General features: G+C 34.9%; 1 pseudogene; it reads right to left on the reverse strand.

The window, feature by feature from the left end:
* Positions 1-15,150: 15,150 nt before the first annotated feature.
* LOC129488953 (uncharacterized) lies at positions 15,151-15,248 on the reverse strand (annotated as a pseudogene).
* Positions 15,249-16,212: the final 964 nt, after the last annotated feature.

Raw genomic sequence — 16,212 nt, forward strand, 5'->3', positions numbered from 1 at the left:
CTTCTAGTGAAACAAGCTGTGGAAGTCAAAGACAGTGATGTGGATGAACCTGACCCTGTGTAAGCCTAGCATAATGTATGGGGTTTTGTCTTCGTTTTTAACAAAAATTTTTTGAATGATAAAAGCTTATAGAGTAAGAATACAAAAAAGAAAATAATTTTGAACAGCTGTACAATGTGTTTATGTTTTATGCTGTGTTATTACAAAAGAGTCAAAAGTTAAAAAAATTGAAAAGTTTATAAAGTAAATAGTTACAGTAAGCTGTTTAATTTATTATTGAAGGAAAATATTTTTCATAAATTTAGCTTAGTCTAAGTATACGGTGTTTTAAAGTCTACAGTAGTGTACAGTAACATCCTAGGCCTTCACATTCACTCACCACTTACTCTCCAACTCACTCACACAGCAACTTCCAGTCCTGTAAGCTCCATTCATGGTAAGTTCCCTATGAAGCAGCTTTGGTTTGGATGTTTGTCCCACCCAAATCCCATGTCCCCAGTGTTGGAGGTGGTGCCTGGTGAGAGGTGCTTGGGTCGTCGGGGGCAGATACATCATGGCTTGGTGCTGTCCTCACAATAGGGAGTTCTTGCAAGATCTATTTAAAAGTGTGTAGTTCCTCCCCTAGCCCTCTCTCTGCTCCTACTCTTACCATGTGACATGTTCGATCCTGCTTCACCTTCTACGTGAGTAATACCTCTCTGAGGCCTCCCCAGAGCCTGAACAGATGCCAGCTTGTACAACCTGCGGAGCTGTGAGCCAATTAAACTTCCTTTCTTTGTACATTACCCGGTCTCAAGTATTCCTTTATAGCAACACAAGAACAGCCTAATACACAGGTGTACCATTTTTTATCATTTATGCAACAATTTTTACGATATCTTTTATGCCACTATTTTTACGATATCTTTTCTAGATGTACATATATTTAAATACACAAATACTTACCATTGTATTATAATTGTCTACAGCCTTCAGTACAGTAACATGATCTAAAGGATAGTAGTCAGGGAGCAATAGGTTCTACCATATAGCCTGAGTATATAGTAGGCTAAACTATCTTAAGTTTTGTAAGTACACTCTATGATATTTGCATGATTACAAAACTGCTTAATGATACATTTCTCAGAACATATCCCCATAGTTAAGCAATACATGACTGTATTTTCAAGTACTGTGCCTTATCTAAATAAGTGTTTTAGTTCACTCTTGCTCACTCTCTCATTTTCTCTCTCTCTCTCTCTCGTTACACATGGCTATCAGAGGGCATTTTTGTTTTTCGTATATTTCCTTGGAAAAAACAAATGTTGATTTCACATTTAAAAATTTTATTTTCCTCTTTGACTAACAAATATGATTGGCAAATAAAAAGACCTGTGACCTCAAAAAGCTCTGTGTGATAGTGGCTTAATTAAGGTGTTTCTTTTCATTTAATATATGGATTACCATTTATGCCAATATTATAACCAGATTATTCAATCAACAATAAGGATTTATATTTATTATGAGAAAGGCATGATTGATCAAATGTATGAATAAATATCCAACCATTACATGAGCTTGTCTTATACACGGTGACTATCAAGCACTTACATATGTTAATTAGAGATGTTTTGTATTCTTCCTTATGTTTCATAAAACATTTATTTTCCACAATTTCTTCTGAATACCTTCTTCTGGGTTGACAGCTGAAAGCATTAAGGCATTTCATGAGAAATATTTTAAGGTTTTTACCTGTTCTTTGGTGGAAATAAGAATTTTCTTTCTCACAGACTGGTGCACAAAGACTCCATCTAACAGCTACCCATATTTCCTGACAGTGACTCCGAAAGGTTAGTTTCTAAAAGTTTAGAAGTCATTTCATTATATCAGAGCTTTTATCCAAAATTCATGCTGACTGTAAAAACATATATGGGTAAGGATGATTTACTTTGAAATCATCACAAGCAAATAATATCCGGAAACTTGTACCTTCAACTTGCTGGTCATATTTTCTAAATACACCTTAAATAAACATAAAATTAGCATACTAGTGTTCACTCTTTCTGAACCTATAATTATTTCCCTCTCATTTGTGTTATAACAGCCATGCATGTTTGATAATTTTATTTCTCTGATAGTTGGAAAAATATAATTTGTTCTATTGTATTTATTATTTTCCAATGAGATGTTCAGTCATTGTCCCAGAAATACATAGGTTCAAAAGTTAAATAAGATAGAGAATTAACCATATCATGTAGTTACGCTATCTGAAGCAGAAAAAGATTTATTTCCTTAAAACAAAACAAAACAAAAATAATTTTCGTTTCTTTACCATCTATTTCTTTAATATTTGAGTTAGCTAAGCTTGGTAAAAAGGATTGTTGTGTGCTGTAATTTGAGGGTTTTTAGGACCTATTAATTTAAAAACGTCCTCCAAATAAATAAAAAGCAGCTGCTCCAACCCACATGGCCTGATAATTTCACCCTTAGGACAAGTGAATAATGAAATATAAGAAAGTACTTTGTATTTTAGGGAGATGAGTACGGAGAGAGAGGAGCTTGGAAATGGAGACAAATTTTAAAGCACATAAAATCTTGGAGAAGAATTTTCCTTGAGATATAGGATAGCTTGTAATCATAAAATAAGTATACCATTTACCCAGGGGTGGTGTGAAGACACTAGAAGGGCTAGAGCAGCTGAAATAAACTGTTTCTAGGGCTAAATTTTCTTTTTCTTTTTCTTTCTTTCTTTCTTTCTTTCTTTCTTTCTTTCTTTCTTTCTTTCTTTCTCTCTCTCTCTCTCTTTCTCTCTCTCTCTTTCTTTCTTTCTTTCTTTTCTTCTTCCTTTCTTTCCTTTTTTTTTTTTTTCCAGAAGTCTGGGATACTTATTATGGTATCTTCCAGCATAATGCTTTAGAAGAAGTTAGCAAAGTATCAGTGATTGGATGAGGGCAAGACCTCCTAAGCTCCACAGATACAGTGGCTAGGACATGGAATTGTACCATTTATTTCTGAAAGATCTAAACTTTGTATCTTTTTCTTTCTGTGAAAAGGATAACACATGGCCTACACTGTAAATACCTTGTATCTTAGTCAGGAGAGGCCAGGGCATTTGGTGCTTTACTGCTATAGAGTGTTCTCATTGGAAAAAAAAATAACATTGACCCAGTGAATGAGAGCACCCAGATAAAATGATTACAACCTATTGTATAATTCCCTGAGCCCACCCAGTTGTGTCATGGAACAGGATATCACATATGTATACAATGGAATTTGTATCCAACATAAGAAGCATTTGTTCCTTGATCTTTTGAAGTGTATAAACAGTAGATATTCATTTGTGTTTGTTTTATTTTAGGTATCCCAATACCTAAATACACAGAAATTACTGGAAGAAATATTCAATCTGGTGTGATATACTAGGTGAATGTATCATAAGAATTTCTGTTCCTTACAAAATTGTGAATGCAAAGTTTTAGGATTTATATTGGCTATATGATACTGATCTTTGATATCTTTGTACCTTAAAGCAAGATTTTCATAGTGAACACTGGCATTCACAGTATTGTTTTTTCTCTGGCTATATCAAGAACTTTAGTTGTTTTTTGTTAAATGAAAAGAATGAAGAGACTATCTTTCAGGTTTAAAAGTTAAAGTTCTGTGTGCAGACTTTCATGTCATTTAGAAAAAGGAAATAATTGGAGTTAATTGGCTTTGCTGTAATTTTTCTTCAGTGGATTAAAAAAATCTATGCTTAAAATACTATTTAATGATAATGGGTGACAATTTCTATAAAAATACAATTTTCGTTTCTTAGAAAGTTAACTTCTATATTTTATATAAATATAGCATTAGTCATCAACTGTGTTCGGATGCCTAAAATGTATAGCTTTTTCGTTTGTTTGTTTGTTTCAATTAGCCATGTCTTAGTTAATTTAGGAGACTATAGGGTTGTTAGGAAGACACATATAAATGGAGATGCCGGAAAAACACAAAAACTGGACACAAAAATAGATTATTAGAATGGAGCTGTACATAGATATTAGAATTGGTGGCTTTTTAAAGTAACTGAGACATAGTTGCACATTTCCATACTCCTGTGTTTACCATTGAGCTTTTTCACCCTCTTTGTATTTTTCTCTATATCATTAGTTTTCTTACTTATAATTTTGATACTCTTATAGCTTCAGTTTATCAAGCCCTTTACAACTATCCCATCACTCTGCATTCTCTTTCTAATGACTGTTCGGTTTCAGCATCTATCAAATACGTTGATGCCTTCATTTGACAAGTCAGGTTCAAACCTCATAATCGTATTGGCTAATGTCACTTCCATGCTAGACATCATAGATGACTGTTAAATCTTAGGATTAGCTGCCTTTGGATGATTTATCTATTTTTATTTAGTTCAATCTGTGGCACAGGCTGGATCATGTGGGTCTAAATATGAGTTAAAATTACATTGATTGGAGATCTAGAGGTTTTCCTTTAGGAGAAACTATAGGCTTGGAGTAAACAATAATTGGTACATTTGAGACTTTAAAAATTCTGTCTTCTATACATACGGCCAATAAACATATGAAAGAAAGCTCAACATTACTGATCATTAGAGAAATGCAAATCAAAACCACAATGAGATAGCATCTCACGCCAATCAGAATGGCTGTTATTAAAAAGTCAAAAAACAACCAGTGTTTTTGAGGTTATTGAGAAAGAAGGAATGCTTTTATACTGTTGGTAGGTGTGTAAATTAGTTCAACCATTGTGGAAGACAGTGTGGTGATTCCCCAAAGACCTAGAGGCAGAAATACCATTTGATCCAGGAATCTCATTACTGGGTCTACACCCAAAGGAATATAAATCATTCTAGTATAAACATACGTGCACATGCACTTGCATGTTCATACAGCACTATTCACAATAGCAAAGACATGGAATGCCCATCAATGATAGACCGAGTAAAGAAAATGTGGTACATATACAACATGGAATACTATGCAGCCATAAGAGGAACAAGATCATGTCCTTTGCAGGGACATGGATAAAGCTGAAAGCCGTTATCCTCAGCAAACTAACACAGGAACAGAAGACCAAATACCAAATATTGTCACTTATAAGTGGGAGGTGAATGATGAGAACACATGGACACATAGTGGGGAGCAACACTCACTGGGGCTTGTTGGAGGATGGGGGTGGGTGAGAGGAGGGGTGAATCAGGAAGGATAGCTAATAGGTGCTGGGCTTAATAGCTAGGTGATGGGATGATCTGTGCAGCAAACCACCATAGTTCATGTTTACCTATGTAACAAACCTGCACATCTTGCACCTGTGTCCCTTAACTTAAAATAAAAGTTGGAAAATAAAAAAATAACTATCTTCTCTAACACAAGGAGCTATTCTCCAATATTATGCATCATTTATTCATTTACAACTTATTTGGCCACTCAATTCATTTTATATATATATGTGTGTGTGTGTGTGTGTGTGTATAATATATATATATATATAAAATATAGGGAAGAATATATTGGATATTGGATTTTGTGTCTCTTCCTAGTTCAAGAATAAAGATACTTTATGTGATTGGGTTATTAAAGCAAACTGTCAATCACTTGACTGCTTATATGTTCCCTTGAGGCCAGGTCATTTGACTTTATATTCTTCATGTTTATAAAATGGTCCCCCTAGCCCATCTATAACCCCAGGAGACTTGCCTGCTGGTAGTGATGTATTTCTTACAGGATCACACTCCTTGGTACTTTGTAGGCTGGTATTTATTAGTAATATGCCCTGTAAGTCCCTCTGTCCAGTGGGCATTATGGTTCTTTCTGGTCAAGGTTCTTAGTATATTTGGAAGTGGACATGCAGTTGATATTTGTAGTCCCATATTCTCAGCACAGTTTTCCCAGTTCAAGATGTCCTTGGTATTCAGTGCTGCACAGATATTCTTTGTAATGAATGGATGACAGTCCTTAATTCATCCTTACTTGTTTGTTTCCCACAAAGTGAAAATAAGTCCTGTATGCAATATGCAATATTTTAAATTTTTAACTTCAAAAATTAATATGATTATTAATCTTATGATCAAATAAAGTGGTTATTAACTAGCAATTATGTGCAACATTCTAATATTTGATTATTATTTATTAGATATTAATATTAATATCTAATATTTGATTATTTGATCACACAACATGTGATCTTAATCCTTCAATCAATTATAAATGCTTACTCATATATTTCTACAATGTTACCAAATTTCAATCTGAATTTATAATATGAATCAGTCTTTCCTAATTCTCACACCCCTAAAATGTCAGCTGAGTAAATTATTTACCAATAATACACTTACCAGTAAGATAGCATAGACTTAAGTTAAAGCATTACTTTACTTAACTTCTTTTCAACTTTCAGGTTATCCTAGTCTAAGCTGTTTACTTGGATTTTCTTCTTTTAATTCTTGTATTCATCTCTGTTGATCCTAGTATTCTGATAACAGATTCTAATAATTCCCCAACCACTCCCCAAAGCTGCCCCAAATACAAAAGCTGAAATAAAAGAAAAAGGAAAGTACTGTAACAAGGAAGGGGATAGAAAAGTCTTCATGTAGAAGAAGATGCCCAAGTGGAATTTTGAAAAATGGCTACTAATTTGACAAAAGTATGAAAGTAAAGGACATTTGTGGGTAACACATATTTAAAATACTCAATGTGTAATTATTAATTCACTGATTCCATAAACATGCCTTGAAGTCCTGCTATGTTTAGGTCTTATACGAGATGCTGGAGCTAAAGATTTAGAAAAGAGTGTCCTATAGTTTATAGGGAGATTCATAATAAGTTCGGCATTTAATAAGGCGAAAATAGAATAAGTGTTATGCCGAGATTGTATGCATGTACTCTGGACGCTCACATATGGTCACATATCTCAGCCTGGGAAGAAAGGAGTTACTGAAGAGGTTCTGTATGAAATCATTTTGAAATCAATGTACTGAGGTATAATTTACATATAATAAAATGGACACATTTACTCTACAGATTGATGACTTTTGACATTCAGCTGTGAAACCTCCACCCCAATTAAGATATAGAATGTCTCAATATTCTGTAAAATTCTATCCCTTTGCAATCTTTTGTTGTGCATCTTTTCTTGCTAGTCCTTCTAGAATAAGTAATTTTTGAAATGAGTTTTTGACAGATTTTTCAGTAGTTATGTAAGAAGAACAAGAATTTGAGTAGTTATTTTAGAAAAACAAGAAGAAAAAGCACCTCACTAAAAGCAGGGCTTCTGTCAAAGAGCATAAGAAAATGAGGCTAGAGAAGTTCGTAATTAGATGATAAAAAACACTGAAAGATTTTAAAGATGATAAAAAACACTGAAAGATAATCTGTAGTACTTCCATGGGTTTAAAACAGAGTAAGTCATAATAATAGCAGTAAAGTTAATGATGATGATAATAATAATATTATTGAGTATTTACCCAGAGGTGGGCACTTATATGCATGATTTAATTTAACCTTGTAAAGAGGTTGCTTTTCTCATCCATTAAAGATTTGAGAAGCTAGAAACTCAGCAGTATTAAATGAATTGAAGATTCACAAATAGTAAGAGCTCCTGGGAGGTATTTACACAAAAACCCTTTTCATTTTACTTTCAACATGATTTTTTTAAAACATTAACAATAAATTGATGATAGATTGAAAGCAGCAGGGCTGGTGTCCAATTTGAGAGATAATTAGGAGGTGGAATCTACAGGGCTTAATAACACATGGTTGAGGGAAGGATTTGGTAAAGAGAGTATTGAGGATCATTTTCAACTTAGATGAGCAGATGATGCAATTGCCCAAGATGAAGACAATTGAAATAGAAACAGGATTGGAGATAACAATTCAGTGTTAGCCATGCTGAATTTAAGCATGAGTGTGACTTCCAAGTGTTGAAGTATGGCAGGAATTTGGAAATACAACTCTAAATTTTGGAAAAAAATTTCTAGACTGTTAAAAAAGATGTGAAATCATTAGTATACACATTTTAGTTAAAGCCAGAGAGAATGTAAATAATTAACAGAAAAAAAAACTAAGGATAGAAGAGCAAAACATTTATCTTTAAGGAATGTTGGGGAAAAACAAATCAAAGATAATATTAAGCAGAAAAACAACAAAAAACCCAAATAATAGGAAATAGTGTCTTGGAAATCAAGGGCTCAGTGGGTTCCAAGATGCTATTTTTTAATGACATCATGAGAAGTGAAAAGAGAAGTCATAGAGAAGAAAAAGAAGAAGAATGATTAAATATGTCCATTGCACTTTGAATCCAGGCAGTCACAGGAAATTTGCATGAAAGTAGTTTCTTTGTAATGGGGAAGAAGGTGGACTGCAATGCATGGAGATTTGAATAAGAAAAAGGGACAATGCATGTAGAAAGCTCAAGATGCTCAATTTTGAGGAACGGAAACAGATGGGAATATGTTATAGGAAATCATAAAACTGAGGGAGTTGTTTTTTGCTTGATGCAGTTCCAAAAGAAGTAGTCACACACAAAAAAAAGAAAAGAAAAACAAAAAAGAAAGAGGAAAAGAGGAATTAATCATGAAGAAGAAGGATACTTAATGCAACAAAACCGTTGAGGATGTATGATGGGATGGTGTTTGAGCACAGGTAGAGGGATAATGTAACGAGGGTGCTGTAACATGGCCATTTGTTAGACTGACAGCGTAGGTTGGAGAGCAGGCACTTTTTGCTGAAGCAATTTCCCCAGCCTTGTGTTTATGGAACTTCAGAGTGTGACTATTCTGTTGTGGAGTGAGGTGGAGGGCTGCAAGGAAAACTACACTCTGAGGCTCACTTAAGGCATGTGCTGCCGGTAACACTTGTGAATGAGGTGCAGATTTAGAGGCAGTAATTATGACATTAGCATCGCAGAGAGCCCAGTGAAAAGTTTTTGGAGGGAAGAAAATTGTTTATAATGATTGCTTTCTGTTTTAGATTTTACTGTATAAAACATTATTTCCAAAATCAGAAACCTAGATGGCCTCTAATTCTTATTATTCACTGCTCAAGAACTGTGCCTGTTTCCTCCTATTAAGTATGTTTCCTTGTGCTGTTCTGTTGCTTAGACAATTTTCTTTGGTTCTTCCTATTGCATTCTCATTGAGTTTTCTTATCTTTTCTCACATTTGTTTCCTTGTGATAGTGCAGGGCTGAGTCTTCCTGGTTCCTTCAATGGCTAGCTACATTACATTTCTTTCACTGAAAGCCTTCCCTTTTTTCTAGTGGGGACGGGCATATTGGTGTGGGAAACAGGAGAGCTGAAGAGAGAGAGAAGGGGTGTGAGTGGAAATAGTGAGTGGGTATTATATCAGTAGGCCTTTATCATCTGTCGCTTTCTTTCCTGAAGTTTCAGTGATGACATTTGTGATAACATTCGTAAGAATGTAATAGACCTGTTTTTCCTAATTTTTAATATATACTTCAGTAAATCAAGGTTCACATCATACTACAAGTTCAAGAAGTTAAATAGGAAGAAACAATTCCCTAGTCAAGCCTGAGAATATATGAGAACTTAATTTCAATGCCATACAAAAATATTCTTTGTGTGAAATAGGCAAGAGTTATTTTTTGACATGTAAATAAAATATGTTTTACAAGCATTGACAATAGACACATTTTATAACAGCATAAACATTATAAATAAGAAAGTAGAGTATAAAAGTATTGTGTGAGAGAGGTCAATGCCAGTAAGAAATTATGAAGTTAACAAGAGGAAGAAAAAAAATTGGTGTAAATAGATTGAATGAGTTGCTCTGTTAAAAAAAAAAAAAAAAAAAAAAAATAACAGATACAGATGTTGGTTAGAGAAAACATGGGTAAAGTTAGAATTAAAAAAAAAAAAAACTTAGGATAGGTCATTAAATCTAGCTGTTTTAAATGTTTTAAAAATTGGAAAGTATAAGCAACATACTGGAGACTACAAATAATAATTTATCTTTAAGTATCATCAGTGATGATTGAAAGGAAGTCATACAAAGGAACATGAAGTAAACATGACCTTTTTTTTTTTTTTAACTTGGTAAAGGGCTTTTTATTTTATATCTCTCCAAAGAATGAAAAATGCAGACAAAAAGATGTTCAACATCATGAATCATAAGGGAAATGCAAATCAAAACTACATTGAGACACCACCTCAAACCTGTTATGATGGCTGCTATTGTAAAAACAAAACAAGTGATGAGGAGGATGTGGAGAAATTTTAACCCTTTTTCAGTATGAGTGGGAATGTAAAATGGTGCAGCCACTGTGGAAAACAGAATGGTGTGCCTCAAAAAATTAAAAATATAATTCCTACATGATTCAGCAATTCCATTTCTGGGTATATACTCAAAAGAATCAAAATCAGGGACTCAAACAGGTATCTGTGCACCTATGTGCATAGCAGCATTATTCACAATAGTCAAAAGATGGAAGCAACCCAAGTGTGGATTGCAATTGACATGAATGAACAAGCAAAATGAGATATACACACACAAGGAAGAATTATTCAGCCTTCAAAAGGAAAAAAGTTTTGACAACATGGTATTAAACAGATGAACCTCAAGGACATCAAGCTAAGTAAAATAAGTGGTGTCTACCATGGGACAAATATTGTATGATTTCATTTACAGAAGCTACTTAGAATAGTCAGAATCATAGGAACAGAAAGTAGAATGCTGGGGAAGGAGGAAATAGGGAGTTATGTTTCATGAGTATGGAGATTCAGTTTTGAAAGATAAAAAAGTTCTGGAGATGGTTCATGATGATGTCATGCTATGTATATTTTTTACCACAATTTAAAAAAATAGTTTTATTTTAAAAGGCCGAAGGGTGATGAAAGTCCTCACTGCTTTATCCATCTTCAGGAGTTTTCTTCTCCATTCAATTCATTAAAAGAACTTACAAATCTTACAATTTTCTAGGAAGCTGTTCCTGTGCAGTTTGCTCTCCTGGATTTCTCCCAAGGGACTACTGTCATGGAACAGAATTCCACCCAGGTAACATGGGGCCCAGCCAACTGCAAATGCCAACCAGGAATTTGTGTACTGTCTTTAAGAAGAAAGGAGCTGGATGGGCCTGAGGGTAAAGGAACAAGAAGGTGTGGGTAGGGGCTGAGACCAGCCTAAGTGTTGGAATTTGTCCTTGTCAGCTGCAGGAAAAGCCCTGTCAAGGCCTGCACAGAGGCTCCAAGTGCAGAAGTATATGTGCATGTGCCCATGTGTGCTTTCACTTATTTATATGTTCATCTATTCATGTATTCAATGCACACAATGAGCAGCTGCTGTATGCTGGGTACTGTTCTATCTAGCAGTAAACCAGCCTGGCTGGGCTTTGTCCTCATAGGAAAGATATAATGAACGGGCTCACAGGCAAGCACGTGTGTACAGTGAGCCCGCAACTGCATTCTGATGGGGTACATTAGGCAAGTCTCATTTCTCTGGTAGCCAGTGGGAGATGCATGCAGATAAAGTCAACAGAGAGTCAGGAGCAAGATGCAAGACAAGTTGGAGATACAATTTGTGCTCAGAATGCCGAGGCCCTTGCCAGCCATGCGAAGGTCTTAACCCTAGAGCAGCACGAAGCCATGAAGGATTCTAGGCAGCAAGAGGCATGGTGAGATTCGTGTTTTGGAAATTTCCCGCAGGCTGCAGTGTGAATACATAGTAGGAAGGCAGGAGGCCAGGTGAGAGAGGAGCTGGCCTGCTCCAGGAGCTAGAAGCCTCTGGAGGTGTTTAGCAGGTAAAGTCCACAGCATTTGGTGGTAGTTGGATTCATGGGAGGGGAAGTAAGAGGGGAGATTGAGACATGAAACTGGAACAAAATCATGAGATTTGGTATCCATCAGTCCAACTATTCCTACTTTCCCCTGTGTGATGTTGAGTTGATGTGCTCATAGTCTTAGTTGATGTGCTTTTAAAATGAGAAAAGGAGCCACCTTGGCCCCTCTTTCTCTGGAGTTTCTGCTACAATGATTGGGTGAGATCATGTGAATACAGACCTTTGTCATCAGGGGCAAGGTGTTGCAGGTTTATTGATGAGAATGTGGATGGTGATGGTGATGGAGAACATAATTCTGGTACTTAAGAGGTTGAGGAGTGCTGCATGTACTCCACATAGGGCAGCGTACTCAGAGCTTTATGCATATCATCCAGTAGGATTTTGTCCCACATTTGGAGATACGTGTTACTATCCCCAAGACAATGAGAAAACAGCTCCAGAGACGCTTGTGCAAGGTCACCCAGAGGAAGAGGCTCAGAAGGCAGATTCAAAACATGGTTTGTCTGGATTTAAAACTCTTGTGAGCCCCACACCACCAGCCACTTAAGAAGGCAACTGTACTCTGAGATTTTATCAGTCTCAGTTCGCTTTGGGGCCAGGATGTGTGTTCATTCATTCATCAGTCCATTCAGAAAATATACATGGAGTACCTAACATTTGGCAGCCACAGCCCAAGCCCATGAGAGGAACAGTGGACAAAACACACATCTTTGCATGACTTTTCTATTGTGGCTTAAAAAAAAGACATATTCTACTCTCTGAACAAATTTTTCAGTGTATGGCACATATGGCACATACAGTATTGTTAATTGTATGCACATTGTTGCACAGCACATCTCTAGAGCTTTTTCATTCTGCCTGACTGAAATTCTATACACATTTTACAACTCCCCATTTCTCTCTCCTGCTAGGCCATGGCAACCACCATTCTACTTTGTTTCTGTGAGTTTGACTACTTTAAATATCCCATGTAAGTGTAATCATGCATCATTTCTCCTTACGTGACTGGCCTGTTTCACTTAGTATAATGTCCTAAAGTTTCATTCATATTGTAGCATATGACAGAATTTCCTTCCTTTATAAAACTGAATAATATTCCATTGTATGTATTTACCATATTTTATTTATCCACTGATCTGTTGATGGACAATTACGCTGAGTCCACATCTTGGCTATTATGACTAATGCTGCAATGAACATGGGAGCACAGCTAACTCTTTGAGATCCTGATCTCAATTCATTTAGATCAATACCTTGAAGTGAGATTGTTGAATCATATGGTAGTTCTATTTTTTAAATTTTGAGGAAACTTAGTACTGTTTTTCAAAGCAGCTGCACCATTTACTTTCCCACCGACAGTGCAGAAGGGTTCCAATTTCTCCACATCCTCAGCAACACTTGTTCTTTTCTTTTCTTTTTTAAAATATTTTAATTTAGATGAAGAGATTACATATGAGTGTTTGTTACACTGTTATGTTATGTACTGGTGGAGATTGTGCTTCTAATTCACCCATTACCCAAATAGTGAATGTTGTACCCAATAGGCAATTTTTCAGTCTTCCCTGTCCTCCCACCCTCCCCTGTTTTGGAGTAACCAGTGTCTGTCACTTCTACCTTTATATCCATGTGCACCCATTGTTTAGCATTGATTTATAAATGAGAACATGTAGTATTTGATTTTCCGTTTCTGAGCTAATTCACTTAAGATAATGGCCTCCAGCTCCATCCATGTTGCTGCAAAAGACATTCATTCTTTTTTATGGCTATGTGGTATTCCATTTTATGTGTGTATTCGTGTGTGTGTGTGTGTATGTGTGAGTATATATGGTATTTAATATATATATAATACATATATGTATATATGTATATTACATCAATAAATACCAACATTGATGTGATAGGCCATATTAAATGTGATACACAGACACACACACACACACACAGACATTTTCTTTATCCAGTCAACCATTGGATAGACACTTAGGTTGGTTCTATGACTCTCCTATTGTTAATAGTGCTGTGATGAACATACAAGTGCAGGTGTCTTTTGTATACAATAATTTATTTTTCTTTCAATACCCAGTGTTCGAATTGCTGGGTTGAATGGAGTCCTATTTTCAGTTCTTTGAGATACCTCCATATTGTTTTCCATAAAGGTTGAACTAATTTGCATTCCCACCAACAGTGTATGAGCATTCCCTTTTCTCTGCATGCATGCCAACATCTGTTATATTTGACTTTTAATTCTAGTCATTCTGACTGTTGTGACATAATATCTTATTGTGGTTTTAACTTACATTTCTCTGATGTTTAATGATGTTGAGCAATTTTTGTGTTCGTTTTTCACTTATTATTTCTTCTTTTGATAAATGTCTGTTCATGTCTTTGCTAGTTTTTAATGGGGTTTGTTGTTTGTATCTTATTGAGATTTTGAATTCCTTATAGATTCTGGATATTAGTCCTTTGTGAGAGGCATAATTTGCAAATATTTCTCCCATTCTGTAGGTTGTCTGTTTACTCTGCTGATTATTTCTTTTGTTGTACAGAAGGCTTTTAGTTTAATTAAATCCCATATCTATTTTTATTTTTGTTTCATTTGATTTTGGGGTATTCATCATAAGTTATTTGCCTAGACAAATCTCCAGAGGAGTTTTTTTTCTATCTTTCTTCTAGAATTTATATAGCTCAGGTCTTACTTTTAGGTCTTTCATCCATATTGACTTAATTTTTGTATAAAGTGAAAGATAAGGGTTGATTTTCATTCTTCTGCATATGGCTAGCCAATTTTCCCAACATTTTTTGAATAGGATGTCCTTTTCAGATTTGTTATTTTTGTCAACTTTACTGATGATCAGTTGGTTGTAGTAAGTGGCTTTATTTCTGGGTTCTTTATTCTGTTCCACTGATCTACGTGTCACTTTTTGTACTAGTACCACATTGTTTTAGTTACTAAATCCTTGTAGTGTAATCTGAAGTCAGATAATATGATGCCTCTGGATGTGTTTTTCTTGTTTAGTAATTCTTTGGCTCTTTGGGCTCTTTTTTGGTTTTGTGTGAACTCTAGGACTGTTTTTTTCTAATTCCATGAAAAATGATGTTGGTAATTTGATAGGGATTGCGTTGACTGTGGATTATTTTGGGCAGTGTTATCATTTTAATGATATCAATTCTTCCAACCCATGAGCGTGGGATGTTTTCCATTTGTTTGTCATCTATGATTTCTTTCATCAGTGCTTTGTAGTTTTCTTTGTAGAAATCTTTCACTTCCTTGCTTAAATGTGTTTATAGGTATTTCATCTATTTGTGACTATTGTAAATGTGATTTGAGTTCTTGATTTGGGTCTCAGCCCAAATATTACTTTTTTAAAATAGGAAAAATTTCATGAGTTTGCATATTCTCCTTGCATGGGAATCTTTCCTGTATCATTCTAATTTTAGTATATGTGCTACTGAAGAGAGCACCAAACATTATTGATGTATAAAAATGCTACTGACTTTTGTACATCAATTTTGTAAGGTTCATTTGCTCTATAGTCACTTATGTCCAGAGTTCCTTTGTTGATTTCCTGCCCCAATAATCTGGTGATATCAGTAGGGTGTTGAGTTACTCACTATTATTTTATTGCTATCAATCTGTTTTCCTGGTCTAGTACTATTTGTTTTATGAAACTGGATACTCCAATGTTGGGTGCATATATATATATAGAATAGCTAAATCTTCTTCTTATATTGAACCCTTCATCATTATCTAATATCCTTTCTATAATTTTTACTGATATTGGTTTATAGTCTGTGTTATGTGTTATGAATATGGCTGGTCATGCTCATTTTTGTTTTCCATTTGCATAATATGTCTTTTTGTACCCCTTTACTTTGTCTGTAGTATTTAGCCAAGACTAACTATCTTGTAGGTAGCAAGTGTTTGTGTCTTTTTTTCTTTAAAATACAATTTGCCATTTTGTATGTTTTAGGTAAAGCATTTAGGCCATTTATATTCAAGAGTGATATTGATATGAAAGGTTTTGTTCCTGTCATCGTGTTGCTAGCTAGTTGCCTTGGAGTTTCAACTGTGTAATTGCTTTATAAGAGCTGTGAGCTTTGTAGTTATGTATCCTTTTATGATAGTGAATATCATCCTTTTGTTTCCATGTTACAAATCCTTTGAGTATTTTCGTTTGACTAGTCTAATGGTAATACATTTTCTTTGTAGTTATTTGTCTGGGAAAGATTTTAGTTTTGCTTCATTTTTTGAAGCTTTGTTTGGTAAGATATGAAATCCTTGACTGGTGTTTTTTATACATAAAGAGACTAAAAATAAGCTCCTAATCTCATCTGCTTATAATTTCTGCTAAAAAATCTGCTGATAGTCTGATGGATTGCCTGCGAAGGGATTCATCACTTCTCTCTTACCGATCTTAGAATTTTT

Source organism: Symphalangus syndactylus, chromosome 8, assembly GCF_028878055.3.
Source record: "Symphalangus syndactylus isolate Jambi chromosome 8, NHGRI_mSymSyn1-v2.1_pri, whole genome shotgun sequence".
Classification (NCBI taxonomy): domain Eukaryota; kingdom Metazoa; phylum Chordata; class Mammalia; order Primates; family Hylobatidae; genus Symphalangus; species Symphalangus syndactylus.